Source organism: Rousettus aegyptiacus, unplaced genomic scaffold (genome assembly GCF_014176215.1).
Source record: "Rousettus aegyptiacus isolate mRouAeg1 unplaced genomic scaffold, mRouAeg1.p scaffold_m13_p_6, whole genome shotgun sequence".
NCBI lineage: Eukaryota > Metazoa > Chordata > Mammalia > Chiroptera > Pteropodidae > Rousettus > Rousettus aegyptiacus.
Window position 1 is genome coordinate 43,348,110 of NW_023416309.1, and position 20,249 is coordinate 43,368,358.

At 35.3% G+C, this 20,249-nt stretch overlaps 1 protein-coding gene across 1 annotated transcript in view; it reads left to right on the forward strand.

The window, feature by feature from the left end:
* The window catches only part of LOC107510477, a 204,712-nt gene that overhangs the window by 16,932 nt on the left and 167,531 nt on the right, over window positions 1–20,249 (forward strand). The gene's annotated exons all lie outside the window — the stretch shown is intronic.

Consider the following 20,249-nt stretch of genomic DNA (forward strand, 5'->3'; position numbering starts at 1 on the left):
CTATGGAAAATGGTATGATGATTCCTCAAAAAAATTAAAAATAGAAATACAGTATGACCCAGGAATCCTCTTCTGGGTATATATCTGAAGAAAATGAAGTCACTATCTTGAAGAGATATCTGCATCTCCATGTTCATACACCATTATTCACAGTGAAGATGTAGGAACTTAAACATCCATCTATAGATAAATGAGTATAAAAAAGTGATATACACACACACACAGATATACATATACATACCTACACACTACAAAGGAGGAATTTCTGCCCTTTGTGACAACAGGATTAAGCCTGAGGTCATTGTGTTAAGTGAAATAAGTTAAGACTGACAAATAACAAATAAAATATAGTCTCGCTGACTTGTGGAATGTAAAAAAACAAACTCAATAAAATGCTGGTTGACAGGGGCTGGGTGAAAGATGTGGGGGAAATGGGGAGATGCTGGTCAAAGGGTATAAATTTGAAGTTATAAGGTATATGAATTTGGGGCATCTAATGTACAGTATAGGATTATAGCTAACAATACCTTGTAATATATTTGAACTTTGCTAAGAGAGTAGATCTTCAATACGTTCACCACATACACACAACTGGTAATTGTGTGAGGTCATGAAAGTTTTAACTAACCATATTGTGGTGATCATTTCTCACAATATATGTGTATAAAATCATCACATTATACACCTGAAACAATATTATAGATGAACTATATCTCAACAAAGCTGGAAGAGGATATAATGGCTACTTATTAAACCCATATATTCTCTGGTTTTAATAAGAAACTTGGTTTTATTAATGTAAATAATTTTATATCTGTACTGTATGTTTTAGAGAAGAGAGAGAAATTAGTGTCATCCTTCTGGGAGAAATAACTTTATGTAGCAGCCCCCACTTGTCTCTGATACCATGGCATCAGTTTAATCAAAATCAATCAGTATTTTGTCATAATGCTGGTATAAATATTTTTTTCCTACATAGTCACAGTTGGATCCTGTAAAATGATTAATTTAAATATAGGAAATTGAACAAATCATGATTTAAGTGGGGAAGAGAGAAGCAAATCAAATAATTACTGAGAGCACACAACATTTTCTCAACTACTAGAATGACTTTCCTTTCTACCTAAATGAAAAGGAAAAAAGAAATCATAAGAGGTCACTGAGGTGCTAGCAGACATGGCCAAAAGTGAACTGGAATAGGTTCTCAGAGGATTTCTAGAATTCCCAGCCGTGGGATTTTTAGCTCTTTCTTTGTCATCTGGTCTTCAATATCTCCTTTGCAATATCTGTTTCCAACTTTGATTTTTTTTTTTGTACAGACTTAAAACTTACAAGTTGTGTTTGATTGTTCCTTTTTTTTTTCCTGTGTCCCACATCTCACCTAGGATTTCCCATCAGCTTTAATACCAACAAATGTTTGAAATATGCCTGCTTTTTACTATCTCCTCTTTTTACCATCACCTGAGGAAGGCATGATTATCTCCCTCCTAGACTTCAAAAATCGTGTCAGAAATGAATTTTCTGTCTCAATTTTTTCTCTCCCTATAGTTAATTGTCCACATAGCTTCCAGTGCGCTCTTTTTTAAAGAGTAAATGAGACTCTCCAGTGGGTTACAATTACAATTTTAATAAAATCCACATTACTTACCATGTATTCAAGGCCTTTTATGCCTTGCCTTCTATCTACTTCTCTGTATTTGTCTTACAGTACTCCCTTTAATAACAATAGCCTAGTCACTCTAGCCATTTTTCTAATCTGTAAACACACTAGGCTAGTTCCCATCTAAAGTCCTTTGCTATTCTATCTGCCTAGAATATTCTTCTTCAGGACTTAGCCTTTTTATCTTGTCAATCTTACCACCAAGTTAAGTTCCTCAGACTGATATTACCTGGTCACATAATCACACACATTGCCCCTGCCTTACTTTCAATTATTCTCTAACCCATAATCCTACTTGATGTTCTTCATAGCACTTACCAGTATCATAATTTTTTGATAACTGATTTGTATGGAGGTTTTTTTTAATTCTTTTCCACAAAACTAGAAACTCACAGAGGGTAGGACATTTCTTATTTGTTATAATTATTCCCAGGATCCAGAATAATGTTTGGCAAATGGAAGGTGCCCAGTAAAAATATTCTTGAATGAATGAACAATAATTGAATCAGTAAAGAAGACTGATAACAAAAATTTTCTTAATAAGAGATGAAATTACATTGTCTGCATTATTCTAACACTCAGAGATTTTCTTATTATCTAGCAAAGTATAGCCTTAATCATGTGAGTTACAATTCTTCCTTTAAATGGTTTATTCAATATTCATTATTGAAAATGTATCTTTTGAATTGTTTTTCAACATTAAAGTTTAGATTTTTTTCTTTGTCTCTGTTTCTTGCAGGAGTGAAACAGTGAAGTTCTAATTATAATAAGTTTCTACTACTAACCACCAGGCTTCATTTTGAGAGAACACTTATTTTTCTCACACTTCTTACCCTCTTCTGCAGCGTTCAGTAAAATTCTCTCCATCAATACCGACCCCTCCTACCCTTAATTTGCTTTAATGTGGAAAAAGACAGAATTTGTTAGCAAAGCTAGGACACCTCAATACTTTAGCTACTTTTCCTCGATGACTGAGCCCCCTTTTTTACAAGATGAAAAGAGCAAAAATTAGATATAGATTACAGAGCAAGGACAAGGTGACCTGGCCTAGAGCTATGGACTGCGATTCTAGATTTAACAATGGTTCAGACAGGAGAATAGCATGAGTTTTAAGACCCAGGACAAAAGAACTTTCTTTAGATTTTAATCTTTTTAACTCCAACTTGGGTCTCTAAACAGTATGCAGTGGTCTTCCCACTGCTAGGGAGAGACTGTACTTTGTTAGTGTCCTGTGACTATATTCACAGAGACTGAGAGGATCATTTCTGTATAGAGCATCTACTGGCTTAAGATAAAAGAATGTACACTTCATTATGCACGAATGCTCTTCTTATTCTATTTATTCCTAGAAAAAGGAATAATTTTAATATGAAAGTCATCTTTTAAAGGGGCGTAATGTCTTACTAAAAAAAATGCCAAAATCTAGCCTGCCATGGCAAAGTTAAAGCAAAACCTGCCATCTCCTCACTGCCTTAAACAATTTGAAAACAAATAACAATTCATGCTTATGATCACGTTATTTCAGAAATAGTCCTTTGCTAGAGAAAAATACTTAAATTCTCTTAGAACAAAGTCCATTGAAGACAATTTCAGTAAGCTTCCATGTTGTGAGCATCCTTTCTTTTGTAATAGCCAAATCTAGAGCTTCTCCATAAAGCCGTAAAGGTTTATTGAGCAAATAATGCCCACTTTACCATGGTTTTAACTACGTATTTACTTGACAAATAGGTAGAGGAATGAAGGGGTCCAATAACAACATTTTGTTAAGAGCCTTCAAAAACATCATGTTTCAAAAGGAAAATGCATTGAAACAAATAAATCTGTAATATTTTAAAAACTTGTAATTAATATTTAAAGGTATAAAGATATTTTGCAAACAAAAACTTTAAAGCTTAAAAAAATAATTTCAGCGTATATAGAAAGGGTGAAGATGGATGGTTTGCACTTGCCACCTGTTTATTTCTTTCATATCATTTTTCCTTATTAAACAATTGATACAATTTTCTGGAATATATATCCCCTATGCAGTTAAAGCTAGACTAGATCAAAAATATTGTGTACCTTAATTAAAATTAAGAGGGATTTAATGGACTAAAGGATTCGGAAGGTGCTAAAATATTAATTTACTGTGGCGTCCCTAAAAATCTTGTACAGAAAACTTACACTTGGAATTGTGGAGCTTGCAGATGTAATTGATATCTCATTTGTGGCTATCACTAATTTTCTGAGGGTATTTGAGTGGAAAGTTTAGCTCTCAGCATCTGCTATAAACTGCACAACTCTTAGAATGACACACTTGTATCTGATTCCTCAAATCTCGGTTTATACCTAAGTGGCTTTGCTGTGTACAGTCTGAAAATATAAGCACGTGAAATCATTGAGCACAGTTGAAAAACATTGGGATAGTGTAGAGAGCATTTGTGCAAGCACAAAAACAATTAGAGTCACCTTGCTCTAAGAGTCGCATGCATGAGCAAGAACTGCACAAATTTGTTAGCAGCCACACATCTCCACAGACACATTGCAAGTCAAGTTTCTTCACTGTTTTCTAAAAATTATAATTGTGTTGCTAGTAATCTTTAGCAACCAGTGAACTATACCAATTTCATCATTAGCGCTTTATACATACAATATTTCCAACTTCAGAATTGATAACAAGAGGCATACCTGAAGGCAAAATATTATTTTAAGAATTCTAATAATGGTCATGATTTATTAATGCTGTAGTCTACATCTGTGAGAGGAAGCTTTCTGCATACCTCAGTGAGACCCTCCTTGATTTGTTGCATGTGAGCGGAGGAGAAAACAGGCATGTAAATTACTGCTATTTGTATGCCATACTTGTAAGGTCTTAGGAGGGCCTATGGTTTTGCTATCCTCAAATGAATTTGACCTTTCCATGTGACTTAATTAGTGAGCAAAGTAAACACTTCTGATGCGATTTAGTTGAAGTAAAGCCAAAGCGTGTAACTTATGTGTACAACAGTCTTGACAAATTTATCGAAGGCTTATTTTTATAGCGCTATCCCTAGTGTAGGTATATCAGCTTTATTTATACAACTCCGAGTTGTATGCACAGTGAGAAGGCTGTGACCCAGGGCTATGCCAAGAGTAATTACGTCCCCGAATTCACTTGACTTGATAGTGAGTCTCTTTTCATTTTAGTAGGAAATAAATAAACAAAAGCACATACACCATAGGGTAACTTAATTAAGTGATAAGGATATGAGGTAGTTGCATTTTGCAACATTTAAATACAGAAGAAGAAAAAAGAATACACTCTTTACATGTTTCCAAAAATGAGTTTATAAAATTCTATAGCAATTTCTATGGAAGAAAGTATGTATGTTACTAGAAACCTCCTAGGAACCACTGGGAAGATATGAAACAAGATTTCACAACAAGACCTGGACATTTTAGTCCAGAAAAGATAGATATGATCTCACTGATAACAACTGCATGGGTTCCTTAGTTTTATTTAAAACAAGACTATTGAATTATTTTATAAATGTCTTTAAAATGCTGAATAATATAAAAAGATCAATCATAGCAGGAAGAATTTTATTGTTAAAATATGATTCGGTAGTTTTTGAGGCCTCTGAAGTTTGCATTTCTAACATGAATACTTGACAATCAACTGTCTTAGAAGCCTATGTATTAAAAATGTTTCACTTCGTTATTATACATGCATATATAAACATTGTATTGCTGATAATCTTTTGTAACCAGTGAACTATACCGATTTCATAATTAGTGTTTTATACATACAATACTGCTAACTACAGAACTGATAACAAGAGGCATACCTGATAGCAAAATATTGGTTTAAGAATTCTAATAATGGTCATGATTTATTAATGCACTTGTCTATATCTGTTAGTGGGCATATGTATATGTGTATATATATGTGTGTGGGGAAGAGAGAGAGAGAGGTGTGGAGGGAGATACAGAGAGATACAGAGAGAAACAGGGCAGAGACAGACAGAAAGAGAGGAAGAGGGAGAGATCAAGGAGGAATTCTGAACAGAACACTAGCGTTTAATAGTACTACTCACTGGGAGTAATGGTCAACAAAAATAGACCAGCCCTAACAGAATTAAAGCCAGTTCTAAATCAGCTTAATTCCAGGCTAGATTACATTGATCCATCCTTTATCGGTCTGCCATAGCAAAAGTAAATCACCTTTCAAGGAAGATAATATTATCCACCATTATAATTTACTAATTATCAATATAATTTTGTTATAATTTTTATATGTGAAATTCACTATTTAATTAATTTACCAGATATAGATAGTGTAAGACTAAATGGTTGAAAAACAGGAAAAATGTCTTCAATATAAAGAGATCCAGAAATAATCCAGATACTGAAATTCTCAGACATAGACCTTATAATGATGGGAAAAAGTCGGTGCTTAAAAAATTGACAGAACTTACTTATAGCTTTTTACTCAGTGAAAATGTTCTTCAGAAAATAAGGTGACATGAAATTGCTTTCATATGTATGAAAATTAAGGGAACTCCACTTTTCAATTTCAAGGTTATTAAAAAGTTGTAGTTAGAACCTTCACATTGCCATACAGAGAAACGATGGGTCCAATGGAACCACAGTAAAGAGAACAAAAAGAGATCACATTCATACAACATCGATTTATAATAAAGGGGATGATAATAAGCATTGGGAAAGAATGGCCTTTTAAAGAAATGGAGCTGGGTCAACAGAATACTGTTTATACTGAATATTTCTTCACAGAATACACTAAAACGAATTCCAACTGGACCATAATAAATAAAGCTTATAGAAGGTAATACAAGTGCATATTTCCAAGACTTGGGCTAGGCAAATGTTATTTGCATATGTAATAAAAAGTGTTAGTTATAGAAGCATTAATGATAAATTAAATAGATTAAAAAGAAAAACTTTTCTATTCATCTTAAGTTACCATTAAGAGAGTTAGAAAGCAAGTTATAAAGTAGGAGATGTTTGTAATACAAAACTCCAAAAAGGGCTTATAAGCAAACTATATAAAGAAATCATACTGGTCAATAAGAAGTCTAATAGAAAAAAAAAAGACTTGAACAAGAATTTTGCAAAAGAGAATATTAAAATCTCTCTCTCTCTCTCTCTTTCTCTCTCACACACACATATGTATATCTAAGCATCATTTATCAACAAGAAAATGCAAGTAAAATCATATTAAGCTATACACCATATACCAACCAAAATAGCTAAAATTTAAAAAGACTGGTAATACAATACTGAATATCAATTGTGATTGAAAAATTAAAACAAAATAAATGTACATTTCTAGAAAGACTATTAATGCTCAATGCCAAGATTTTGTAAGGATGGGGGTATTAATTAGAACTCACTCATACCACAGTGTTGATGGGGGTATTAAATGTTCCTGTCTCTTTGACAATACATACCCTAACTAAACTTATATGTATCCCTTATCTAGATTAGACTTCCCTAATAAAGACAGCCCTTAATACAACAATTTTATCGCAAGAAGATTATTTGGTAGGAAATATCTGTCGAAGCATGCATAAGTGAGACAGTGTAGGAAAGGAAGTGAAGAGTGTATGTATTATCAAGCACAAATCAATATGGGCACCTGTTCCTTACTCTTATTAGGGAACTCTGGGACACAGAATCAGTTATCGTTTAAGGTGTACTACTAGCTATGTGTGTGTGTGTGTGTGTGTGTGTGTGTGTGTGTGTGTGTGTGTGTTAGGGATCAGTGTATTGAACCAGCTCTAATGGCCGGAGAAAGCCTTCATGCAAAGAATAGAATAGTGAGAACCAAGCGGTTATGGATGGAATACCAAGAGCTCCTTCTCTATCTTATAACCCAGATAATCCTTTTTTAGGTACACAGCTAATGAAAATGCAAACATATGTGCACTAAACAATGTATACAAGTTTACTTATAGCAGCTGTATCTTAATAGCCCCAAACTAAGAAATAAAAAACAAGTGTTCATAATAGTAGCGTAGATAAATATATTGTATTATTTTATGATGAATGTAAAGAATGAGAATGAATGAACTGTCTTATACAAAAACATGGATGAAACTCACAAGTATATTAAGAGAAAAATATCACATGAAGAATACACAGTGACTGGCTCCTTTTACATGAAGTCTAAATCAGACAAACCCATTTGTGATAGGCGTCAGGAGAGCAGTAATTAAGAAAGGTGGTCTGTGTAACGAATGGCCTGGGGTATCAAGTACCATTCCACAGTGTGTGGGCTGTTCTGTTTCTTGAAGAGGATGGTGGTTATATGAATGCAAATCTGTGAAAATTCATTGTCACACATTTGCTATTTGTGGCTTTTCTATATGTATCTTATCCTCCAATGAGAGGTTTATTTTAACAAATATAAATCATAAACCATTTAAAAACTAATGGCAACATTATTTTCATATTCCTTTGGAAGGAGAAATTCTGACTTTTATCTGAAAGTTAATGCTTCACACTTTAATTACATTTTTGAGCAATTCTGTTGGAGGGTACTAAAGGATTCAGCACCTCTGTCTGTGATTAGATGAGAATACTCCGGAGAAATGAATAGGACATGCCAAATGTTAAATCTTCATTATCATATCTTCTCTTTTACAAATTCCTAGCTTCAACCCTATTTTTATATTTCCTTTAACAGTTCCATAGTTCTGAGCAATTGGTTGGGTTTTGTGAAATCTATCTTATTATGAGACAAAAAGAAAATGTCTTTGTTTCTTCTGATCAGTTCAGTTCCTAGGAATCCTTTGTGCAACTAACACCCCCTGCAAATACCTTTTCTACACATATTAAATCTGTCTCCAGATACTAATCTCAAGGCAGCTAAGATTGCACTTCTATATGCTTTTACAAAAACATAATATATGTTTTGTCCACTATCTAGTAAAAGGATATGCTCTTTATTAGCTTCCTGAGAGCAACCCTAGACAGGATAAGCAAAGTTATCTGGGTTCAAATATAAACGGAGACAGAGCTGAAGTATTTTTAGAAATGTAGTCAAAGGCAATAGAAGCTGCTTTAGAAATGCAAATGAGAACCTCACTGCCAGAAGGCTGATGTTGTAAGAAAAAAAGTACGGGTATGTAGCAAGTTATGCTGCCAGAGGTTAGATTTGTGATTTTTCTCTTTTCTGAGCACAGGGTAGTAAAAAATCTCTTTAGGTCTAGTTAAAGTATCCTTTTATCACACTTTCCAACTCCTCAAGTTTATAGAGAGGTTTATAACAGCAACACACATAACTGTCAGTCATCCGACGGTCAAGTATAGATTTCCATATTCTTTCCCTAACAGAATACAATCCGGACTAGAGAGAGGTATAAGAAGGGAGTGTAGGGGAGAATAAGTCATTTTTTTTCACCCTTCTAGGTTCTTGGCTGAGGCCTCCTGTTATAAAAAGACAGATTAACAGGAGAAAAGCAAACGTAAGTTTAATAACAAGTACATCTCCTATATACGTGGGAGAGATCCCAGAAAACTGAGCAACTCCCCCAAATGGTCCAAGTCATCAGCTTAAAATGCATCTAAAGACAAAAATGGGGGAAGCTCGGCGGGCGGGGGGTGTGGAAAAGGGTAAGGTACAGATTTAGGTAAATGCCTTCCTCGCTGATAAGTTTCTAGAGATTTAGGTATCTTTCTCTTCCAGATACAGAGAGGGAGACACCCTTACCAGTGGCAATTTCCTTTCTAAATGTAAATGTCTCTTATAAAAGGGTAACTGTGTTTTTAGAGCTTCCCTTTGTCTGCTGGTTCTTAAAAATAATCCACAATAATCTTTATGACTAAAAGGCATATTTGGGAAGCGGAGGTGGCAAATTCTGTTCTCCTTTCAGAGCAGGAAAGGCACAGGTGAGAAAAGATAACTTGGAATCAACAGTTTGGATGTGTGGTAGTGGAAGAACGAGGGGTGTTGATCCATAAAATTTTTTTGTCTTTAGCCAAGAAGAAAATTAAGCACTGAAAGTAATGGATAGTCAGCAAGGAAATCTATAGGAAACTGCTTAATATTCATCCCTGCACAAAGGTACCCAAAGGACATGCATGCCTGTGAAACTACTGTAGCTTTATGGGTTGTATTCCAATATAACCTAACGGTTAACACTGTTAAGCGTAAAATCATCTTTTTGTTCTAAAAATGCTGGGAATTGAGATAAAAGAGAGAAAATTACTTCTCTTGGAGAGACCTAGAGAGAATGGGATGGAGATACGGTGAAGTTTGGCTTCAGGGATAAATTTTAGTGGAGATTGGTTGGATTTTCCCACCTATGTTTTCATATTTTTCGGAGACATTTACATGTAATAAATAGTATCTCTTCTTCCACTCTGACCTTACCTCACTGTAAATTTCTTCTTTAAAGGAAAAGGAAACAGTAAAAGGGGAACTGTGCAGAAAGAGTGAGAGGTGAATATTTTTAAAAATGCATAAGATTAAAAATAATTTAAGGCAAGTGGCCCAAGAAGGGTATATTTTAGTTTTTCTGCTGGGCAATGCTGGGTTTTGTCATCTCAGATGATAAGAAAGTAAACATGACAGACAGCCTTAATGGTCGATTCCTTCAGTTTTACTAAACTTTAGACAGGCTTCTTTCTGACTGTAGACCTCTGACCTCCCTTTTCTTAGAGCATTTACTTTAGAAAACTTGAAATTTTAAATTGTTTCTTTGCCCCTTTGAAAGAGAAATTTACTAACTAGGAATGGTTATCCCAGGGGTCCAGGAGCCATTCATTTGAAATATAATTATTAATAAAGAAAGTACCCTTTCTTCCAGACTGTGAGAATGACTGCATTTGAATGAAGCAAAGATTTTACAAATCATTCAGTCGCAGTTTATGTTGATGCTGGAGAGCCCCCTCCCCACAATTTAGGGCAATGCAGGACAGTGACACCATGTAATATTTAGATACTCATCGCTTTAAGGTGAGAATTTCCTAAAGGTTTGGCCAGGGGTTTGGCTAGAGTTTATATTTCTGACTTCAAAAATATGAACTAAAAGACAGGGGAAATGTGTATAACTGGGACAAGTGGAGAGCAAATTCTACAAAGGCCTTTTGATTCTGTAAATGGAATCAGTTTCAAAAATTGATTCCTTACAGAAATTCAAACTTCTTCCCTGCTATTGACATCAATATTAACATCCTGTCTTCTGATCTCATCTTTTATGTGTATGGGGACAAGCTGTTCTCCAACCTCACTTTGGTTTCTTACATAACCCAGAGTACAATCTTAATCTTTTTCTCCCTTGCATTAAGATCCCTCAAAACCATTTCTTCTATCAAATAGTAAAGCCAATGAGCATGAAGACAGTGTTGTCTTGTTCATAGTATCTTACAAATGATCTCCACCTAATGCATATTTTTTGAATAAATTAGTTCTGAAGTTGAACATTCTCATATTTGTTTCATGGCTTTGTCATTGGTTACCAGAAATGGCAATTCCTTAAATTTCCAATTGTTTAAAGTGTTCATTTTAGAAATGTACTTCTTGGGATTTAAATGAGCTATTACTGCATATTCAAACAAGAGGTTGTTTGCTTTATCTTTTTAATAGAGAGTGAAAATCTATTCCAAGTCATTTTTCCTCCTTCCTAGTTGATTGTAATTAAAGGACATGCTAAGAAAAAGCAATTTTTTAAGATTGATGATACAACTTTTGTCTGTAGAAGTGGGAAAGTTAAAAGACTAAACTCGTAGTGACCTCAATGAACCTCTAACAAAATAAACCATTTAAAGCATGGCATTTATTACTCTATCTTTTTTCTCTCTTATCATTGAAAATGTTATTATGTATAAATATACATATCACACAGCAAGCCCCACCCCATCAAGATGTGCTATATTGCATTGTTGTACCAGTTGGGTTGTGTTTGCTAAGAGTGTCAGAGAACTCCACTACATTGATTAAACAATAGCAGGTATTTTTTACTCATAACAAGAAGTCTAGTGGTAGATAATCTAGTGTTACTGCAGTGGCTCAATGATGTTATCACAAATTAAGAGTCTTTCTATCTTTGCCTTTCTTGGCATGCTAACTTCTGTCTTCTTTCTTATCTCTTCATGGTGATTGTAGAGCTGCTTCCCTTGGCAATACAAGCAGGAAGAAAGGAAAAGGGAAGTACCTCTTCCGGATGCCCAGCCCAGAGTCTCCCACTTACTTTCACTGACCACCTCTATACCAGCTACACGCCAAATGTTAGGAGGATAACATGTCTGGATTAGAAGATCATGATTTATTCCCTGGGGCTGTGAAGGAGTCCTATTACTTTTAGATCAAGAGATCTCTCTAGCCCTTTGAATAAATCTGGATTTTGTTAAAAGAGAAAAAATGAGAGTGGGGAGGTCTAAATCTTGTTTAAGCAGTAGATTCAATCTACTACAACATTTCTTTAAAATATCAACATTGACTGTGTAAAGCACTATAAAGTACTATAAACTTTACCTAAATTAGTTTATTTAATGCCCACAACAACTTATGAAATAGGTATTTATACTCCCAGTTTATAGATTAAAAAACTGAGTAGGAGGAGTTTCAGCAATTTGTCCAATCAAGGTCTTACAGCTAGAAAGGAGCAGAGTTTGGATTTGAACCCTAGAAGTTTAAGTTAGTGTCCACCACTTTTATGTGTGCACTAGTTTTATTCTAAATGCTTTTTGTGGCTTAATGAAACATTTTCAAATCCTATGCTGATTTTCTGTTAAATGATTTTAAGAAGAGCTCTATTTAAAACAGAGAATCCAACATCTTGCCAAACTGATTTTGATTTCTAAAGCATCTAGTGGAGATTTTTAAAAGTAGTTACATAAGAAGCTTCCTCCTTGTTAGTTTCAACAGTGGAAAACTCCTAGGTCCAATATGTATCTCTTGATTTAAATTGAATTCTACATATCTTGATAGACTGTGCACTGTGGGACAGAAACCAAAAATTCGTAACTTGATAATAAAAATACTCTGGTCAGGGAGACAGGCTCATAAACAAATAATTAGATTATGACATGACAAATGTTATCATAAAGAAATGTACTGTTTCACCGAGGTCGACACATTTGGCTGAGGCTAAATATGGGAGCTTTGGGAACATTACGAGGGGAGGTGATAATAGAATTGAGCTTTGAAAGAACAAATGTATGAAACCCATTGGAATCAGTAGAGGTTCTTAGAAATAGAATCTTGAGAAATTAGAAGCTGTTAATAGGTTTAGATACCTTTTAAAACCTGGGAGTATTGAGCTCATGATCAAAGAAAATTGATGTAAACGGCAAATCTATAATGAATCTTTTGATTTCCAGGGAAATTATCTAAATATGAATCATTACCAGAATCAGAACTTCAATGCTAAAAACTATTCTAGAAATTTAAAATTGTAAGATTTGAATGCAAAATGTATAGCTTGATGATCCAATTTTGCTTAGCTTGTGAGAGAAGTTTGAGAACAAATGTATTATAAGCTCATGCAAATGTGATTGCCATTAGAAATATGTTGGGTTTTGTAAGCACCAATATATTTATATGATCATCAAAACCTAATGCAATGGATAGGTGGCTAGATAGGTGATAAAGCAAATATAAAAAATTGTCAATTATAGAAACTACATGATGGATACATGGATGTTCATCATATAATTTTTTTCAAATTTTTCTTTATGTTTAAAAAACTTTATAATAAAATCTTGGGAAATAAAAGTGATACAGTATGTCTCCTCAGGAAGGCCTTAAATTATTAGGACATACAATTAACGCATATATCTCTTGCATTTGGGCAAAATCAAATGTTTTTCTGTATCTAGGGCTTCAGGTCAAGGCACTTGGCTCAGGTTTTAATGAATCAGATAATCTAATTCAAATCTTTAGCTATAATTATGGCTCAATCAAGGGCATGTCTACAAAGATAGATTATTAAGAGTGAAGTTTGTCGAAGTCTTCTGGGGAAGGAATTTCCTCCCTCTATTGAGGAAACTTCTGGAACTTTCTGTTTCTTTCTTGCATTGTAGAAGAAGAAGCCCATCCTTGCAGAGCCGTTTTTTTTGATGTCGTGTAGAAGGAGCATGGCAGAAAATCATTGTTGCTGCTGCTATAGAGCTGCTAAATCAAATCTTCTCTCTACTTTGTCTTTTCAGTTAAACATACAAATAAATCTTTTAAAATTTATTCCAGTGTACATTCTATTGAATGCATATTGTTACAGATTTCATATGTGAAGTAAGCACAATGTAACAGGTGTCCTTATAAAAAGATGGCCATGTGAAAACAGATTCACACCAGGAGAATGCCATGTGACAACCAAGGCAAAGATTGAAGTTACATGGCTGCAAGCCAAGGAACATCAAAGATGGCTGGCAAACCACCAGAAGCTGGAGATAGACAAGGAAGGGTTTCTTCAGGTCTCAGAGAGAGAGAGTATGGCCATGCCAACACGCGGAGTTTGGACTTCTAGCCTCTGAAACTATAAGACCACAAGATTCTGTTGTTTTAAACCACCCAATTTATGGTACTTTATTACAATAGCACTAGGAAAATAACATAGATTGTTTTAATCACTTATTATAAGAAAAATATAATCGATAAACAGCAAGGTTTTAGGCATATCTTGAGGCCTACTTCCAAAGAATCACCACTTGGGAAGAAAAGTCTAATTGTATGAAAAAGAGGATACCTTAACTCCTCACAGATCAGAGCTTCTTTAAAAAAAGAGATTAGAGAAGGGGAAAAAATCATTTACTTAACAGTACTTTTTATTTCATTTTACTGCACCAATTCCAATGAGAAGTATGAAAGGCTTTTTATTGTCATATCAGGTTTACATGGTAAAATTTAATGTACTTCTTGTCAGCTTTAAACACTGGAAATATCAATAAAATGTCAAATTATATTTGACTTCAAACCCAAGTGGTTATAAAAATGCAATACAAATTTATAAACATTTAGTCTGCCCCCTTTTCCACAATAAAACCCTGTTTTATTCTTTATGGGAAGCTAAACTTATTTTGCTTAAAGCTGGTAATTTATTAGGGCTTACATCAGATCTGAAGTGTGTTTCTCTTAGAAATCAATGGTAGGCCTGGAACTAGGATCAAACTTTTTAATTATGGCTTTGAAGTAATATAATTGTGGTTTTTAAAGCCTCGTACATCTGCTTGAAAGATTATATGAGTTTGTTCAAAGTTCTGGAAGCAATAAAATTAATTTTTTGGACAGCGAGCCAGTAAAGGGATACCGGTGATGCTAATTGAAGTGTACAGCATAATATCTCTTAATGCATTTCGTGATCTATCTTACACAAGGAAGCTCTTGCCCAGGGTGTCAGCAGCAACTGCTTCAAAGGAACTTTTTTTTGGCCTTCTGTTCAAATAACTTCTTCTCTCCCTCCCCTTCCCCATGTTCCTGGTATTGAAACAATTAATTCTCTCAGTTGAAAGATTCAGTGGCATGTAGCTGATGTTGTTCAATGCCTTTTATGAAGATTTGAGGCCAAGACTGTTTTACAGGTTTGGGCTTTTAGGCAGAGTCCACATCAGTGATGGAGAACGGCAGTCATTACTTTCAAGCTAGCACAGATAACTGGGCCGTGACTGCAATCGAAAGTGAAGAGTAACACAGGAAAATTCTAGAGGGGAAGAGGGAGAACACTGGAGACAGAATATAAGAAGAGACCCTGGGAAGCTTCTGTTCTGGTGCCTTTTCTTGGATTCCCAAAAAAGCATCTGTACTATTTATTTCAGAATACTCAGATCTCCAGATAACAAACTGCTCAGAATAAAACTTAAAAATAAACCCACCTTTCCCTTTTTATCATGTTTTCTCTTCCTGCACACATGTGTGTTTCTTTTCTTTAAATTTTACAATTATGTGGCATCATTTATGTCCCTCCAATGTCATTTACCTAGAAAAGTAATTCTCTAGGTTATCTAGAGATACCTACTTTCTATCTAATAACTCATTTTGATTTTTTCTAATGATCCTTCTTCTACAACTAGTTCTTTTATCACCAGTTCACAAAGTTAAGATGAAATTTGTGTATGATGTAGGTTGGTCAGTGTAAAAAATGAGTGGTGAACTGAACAAAGGGAGTTTATAAAATTATTATAGTGGCAATGTTTCGTCGAAGTCAGCTGTTTGACATTCAGGAAACTTCTGTGTTTCTGTGCTGTCTCTCTGTCTCTTGTTCTTCTCAGTGACAGCTCTATACCTTCTCCACTCTGCTTAGTCATCTGGGCCCTGTCCCTTCTCTCCGCCCCCCCTACTTCTTGTCCTCCAGTCAATAGCTTGGTAAATGGAACCACCATTCACCATGTTGCTTAGACTAGAACCCTGGGTATCATCCTTAATATTTTCCTTGACCTCACTTCCCTACTCACATTCTAGAAATTAGTCTTTATATTTTTCCCACAAATGATTTTTAAATGTGACAAGTTTTCTTGCTCTTTGTAACCATGATTCTATCATTTCTTGCTGGCATGTGGAAAATATATTATTTTACATCAAAGTCCTACTATTTAAATGAAAATCTGATAGCTGTACACCCTGTTTCCAAGTCATGAATTACATTTGCATTTAGGACACAGGAGAGATGCTTTTTAACTGAACCTAAACCTATCCTATGATCCAGTCTTACTTCTCATTTGCCTGTCTAACTAGCCTTCATCCTTCATAGCACAATATAACTATGAATTTCTCCAGTGGATCTTCCCTGCCTGCTCCTCATTTTTAATTCCCTGGAATGATGTTCTTATCTTCTCTGATGCCTCACTCTTCCTATCCTAAGAAAAAAATACCTACTTATCTAATTGGAAAAGCTGAAAGAAGAAACTGGGCTTGTGTGGCTCAATCATTCTTTCCCCCTGTCTTGGGATTCACTTCTCTGCCGTAGCCACACATCTGCTCAGATCTCTCTACTCAATCACTGAGCTGTAAGTGTAGTGTTGAGGCCTGAGGTTTTGGATTTTTTATTATCAACCATGATTTTTTAAATTCTACATCTTTCCAACTCTTATCTCTCTCAATTGCATTTAATCTCAGATGCAGAGGAGAGACGTTTTTATTTAGTGTGCTCCCTAAATGCACAGTGCCCTAGCCTCGTTATATCCCCCTTTCTCAGAGCTCTCCAGATCCCCGCCTCCCCTCATGGCATTTGTCGCAAAAACACTTATATCATTTTTTGTGTATCATCTGTGAACTAACTGTCTGTTCTGCCCGCAAGAAGATGAAGATGCTTTCTGTGAAAGAGAAGCCATAGCTTTATCATCATTGAGCTTCCAGTACCTAGGGTGAAGTCCAACACAGAATGGGCAGTCTGAAAATCACTGCTGATAGAAACCATGGCTCAAGTGACACTTTTTTACAGGAATGGCCAGGGAAGCATCGGAAGGCAGCCACTTCAGGCAGGCAGTGTCCCAAGAGGAATCTTGACGCTCTGAGGCATGAAATAAAATTGATTTCCTGGCTTTTTACAGAAAACAAACAAACAACAACCATTTTCTGAAAAATTATGTGGATTTTATTTATAATGCTGCAGCAAACCGCCCCAGTGTATGAGAAAAGGAGAAGATGGCCATTGAAATCTAAGTATGACTTATCTCAGATAGAAACTGTGATCTTTGGCCTTTAGTCTGGGCTTCATCTTACTGTATATTTCAGTATTTGATTTACTAATGATGGTGTCTAGGCTGGATGTATTCAATAGCTGAATGTTTTTAAGTACCTCTGTCATGTTACAAGTGTTGGTGGGTGCTCCTGGGGTTATAAGTCACAGTCCAAATTTCAGGGTCTTTGTGGAGGTTATGATCTTAGCAGGCAGCTAACAGGAGGTGGTATGCTTTAAATGCCCTAAGCTTTGTTGCTATAAATGTTTATTTATTTTCTAACGTGCTCTGGCTGGGTTTTCCCAGAGTTCCTCAGCATCTGTTGCTAAGGCCCTCTGCATGTCTTTTGCCACCTAAAACACCAGAGGTGGCATACGAGAGAAATGAGCTCATCTGCTGGACACTCTAGCAATTCTCCTAGAACTTGCCAGTTCTCAAGGGGGATTCTTCCTGAGAAAATAGCTTATACATCAGCATTAATATACAATGAGACTCAAGCCACAGCTCTGCTTCTCAATTGCTGTTTGACCTTGGTAAGCCTCTCAAACTATTCAGTTTTTGTTTTCACAGTCTCTAAGTGGAAGAAATAAAATGACATCACAGTATTTTTCTGACTTTACACACACACACACACACACACACATACGCATAATTTAGAACAGTTTTTAATTTATAAGAAAGTCACAAAAATAGTGTAGAGTTCCCATATACCTCCACAGACAGTTCCCCTATTATTAACATCTTATGATGGCACAACCGTCACAATCGGCCAATATTGATACACTATACACATGTGTATACATAGACACATTATTTTGTACTATTATTAACTGAAGTCCATAGTTCATTCATATTATCTTAGTTGCTACCTAGTACCTTTTTTCAGGTTCAGGATCCTGTGCAGTATATAACATTGCATTCAGTGGTCATGTCTGCTTTGTTCCTGTTGCCAGACATTTTCAGAGGTTTGCCATGTGTTTGGCTTCAACCCTTGCAGAGTATAACTGCAGGTAGCATAGAGATCCTTCTGGCTGTAACATGAAGGATTTTCTCGGGGATAGGTGGGTCAAGTGAGGTGAGGGAGAAATAACAAATGAAAGCAGAAATAACAGTTGGGAGGATAATGCCATAGTGAAAGACAGTTGTTGACAAAGATGGGGTCAGCGGAAGTGAAAAATAAATGTTTTTTGGATATATTTCAGAGGAAACAAATATTTCGGCCTTGGTGATGGAGAGGATGTATAAGAAAAGTGAGAGAGGGGAAGAGCAGTGGATGCTGTATTGTTATCTCTTACTGAGTAACAAGTTTTTTCCAAATTTATCACTTTAAAACAATAAACCTTTATCATCTTGAGGTTTCTATGGATTAGGAATTTGGATACAGCTTATCTGGGTTACAATTAGGCTGAGGCTTCAGACATTTGAAGGCTTGGCTGAGGCTGGAGGATCTGTGTCCAGGATGGCTCCCTCACATTCCTGTTGATCCGAAGCTTCATATTTCTCAATCTATGGATGTCTCCACAGGGCTACTTGAATGTCCTTACAACATGGCTGCTGCCTTTCTCCAGAATGAATTGCCTAAGACAGAGAGCAAGTTAGAAGTCATAATGCCTTTTCCGAACTAGTCACAGAACTCATGCACTGTCACTTTTACCATATTCTACTTATTAGAAACAAGTCATTAAGTTTAGCACACACTTAGGGGAAGGGAATAAGCCTAGCCTTTTAAAGAGAAGAGTGTCACAGAATTGTGGAGCACTTTAGAACTGCCACGAATGACTTCTAGGATTTAAGCTTGTGCAGTGATAACTGCTCCCATTTATAGACCCACTTTGAGCACTCCAATAAGAATCCACAATTTTCTGTGTGAGGATTTTAGTCAACATAAGTGACTATCAATAAATTTTCATAAGAGTTTAGAGAAGAATTAGGTGGATATGAGCTGATGGGGTCAAAGAAGAGCCTAGGCCTTTAATGATGGGTAGAATTGTCATAGGGAGAGACACGGAATGATGTTCTAAATAGGGAACTCAGAATAAATGAAAGTATGGAGATAAAACAGGGAAGGATCCTACTGAAATCAAACATCTGATCTGAGGACAATAGGAGAGGATTCAGTACAAGTTGAGAGCTACTTTATGTAGGACCTTATATCATTTTAAGCTGGAAAAATTTTAAGTCATTTAAAATTGGGAAGGGTTTTCGGCAGAAAAGAGTATTGTCGACAGCCATTTGGTATGACAAAAACTTGGCACAGCCAAGTGGCATTTCTGCTGTTGCTTGTGTCCCAGAGGCAAGACTTGTTTGTCCCTCAACTTAGTGATAGGAATCTAGCATTTTGTACACCAAAGGGACAGATTGTAAATCAAATTATTCATCAAGTTTGGAAGGATTTATTGAATAATCCTGAAGGAAAAATCTTCTGTCACCAAAGCAAGATTTAAATCACTTAAGTGCACATAAGTCAAGCAGAAATTATGGTAATTGGACTTAAACCTGCTTTCTTCTCTGCATACTGTAAATAAAAGAAGACAGTTTAAACAAAGGCACAAGATGTAAATACAAGAGTGAGATCAAAGCAAGTCTAGAATTTAATTCTACACAGAGAAAACAAAATCCAAGATATACGACCGACACTTTGTAATGCATTTTACAGCACTAAAAACTGGCAGTCAAAAATATGATTTGTTCAGCGTGTCTATAAAGAGTTTGCAAAACAATTTAGACTTCACCCTTTTTTTTGCATTTCCCAATTATCTTGTATTTAATGAAGTCATTTACTAATTCTTCATTGAAATATGTTCAGAACTATCTCATTTGTATACAAATGAACTATTACTATTCCTGAACCTTTCCTTATCACTTAAACTACACATAGTCATCATATTTATATGCTGTTTTCTTTAGTGATAATGTAATTCTTTTTGAAAGCCAACGTTAAAAAAATGAATGGACATATTTAGGCATAGAGTTAGATTGGTGATGTGAGACT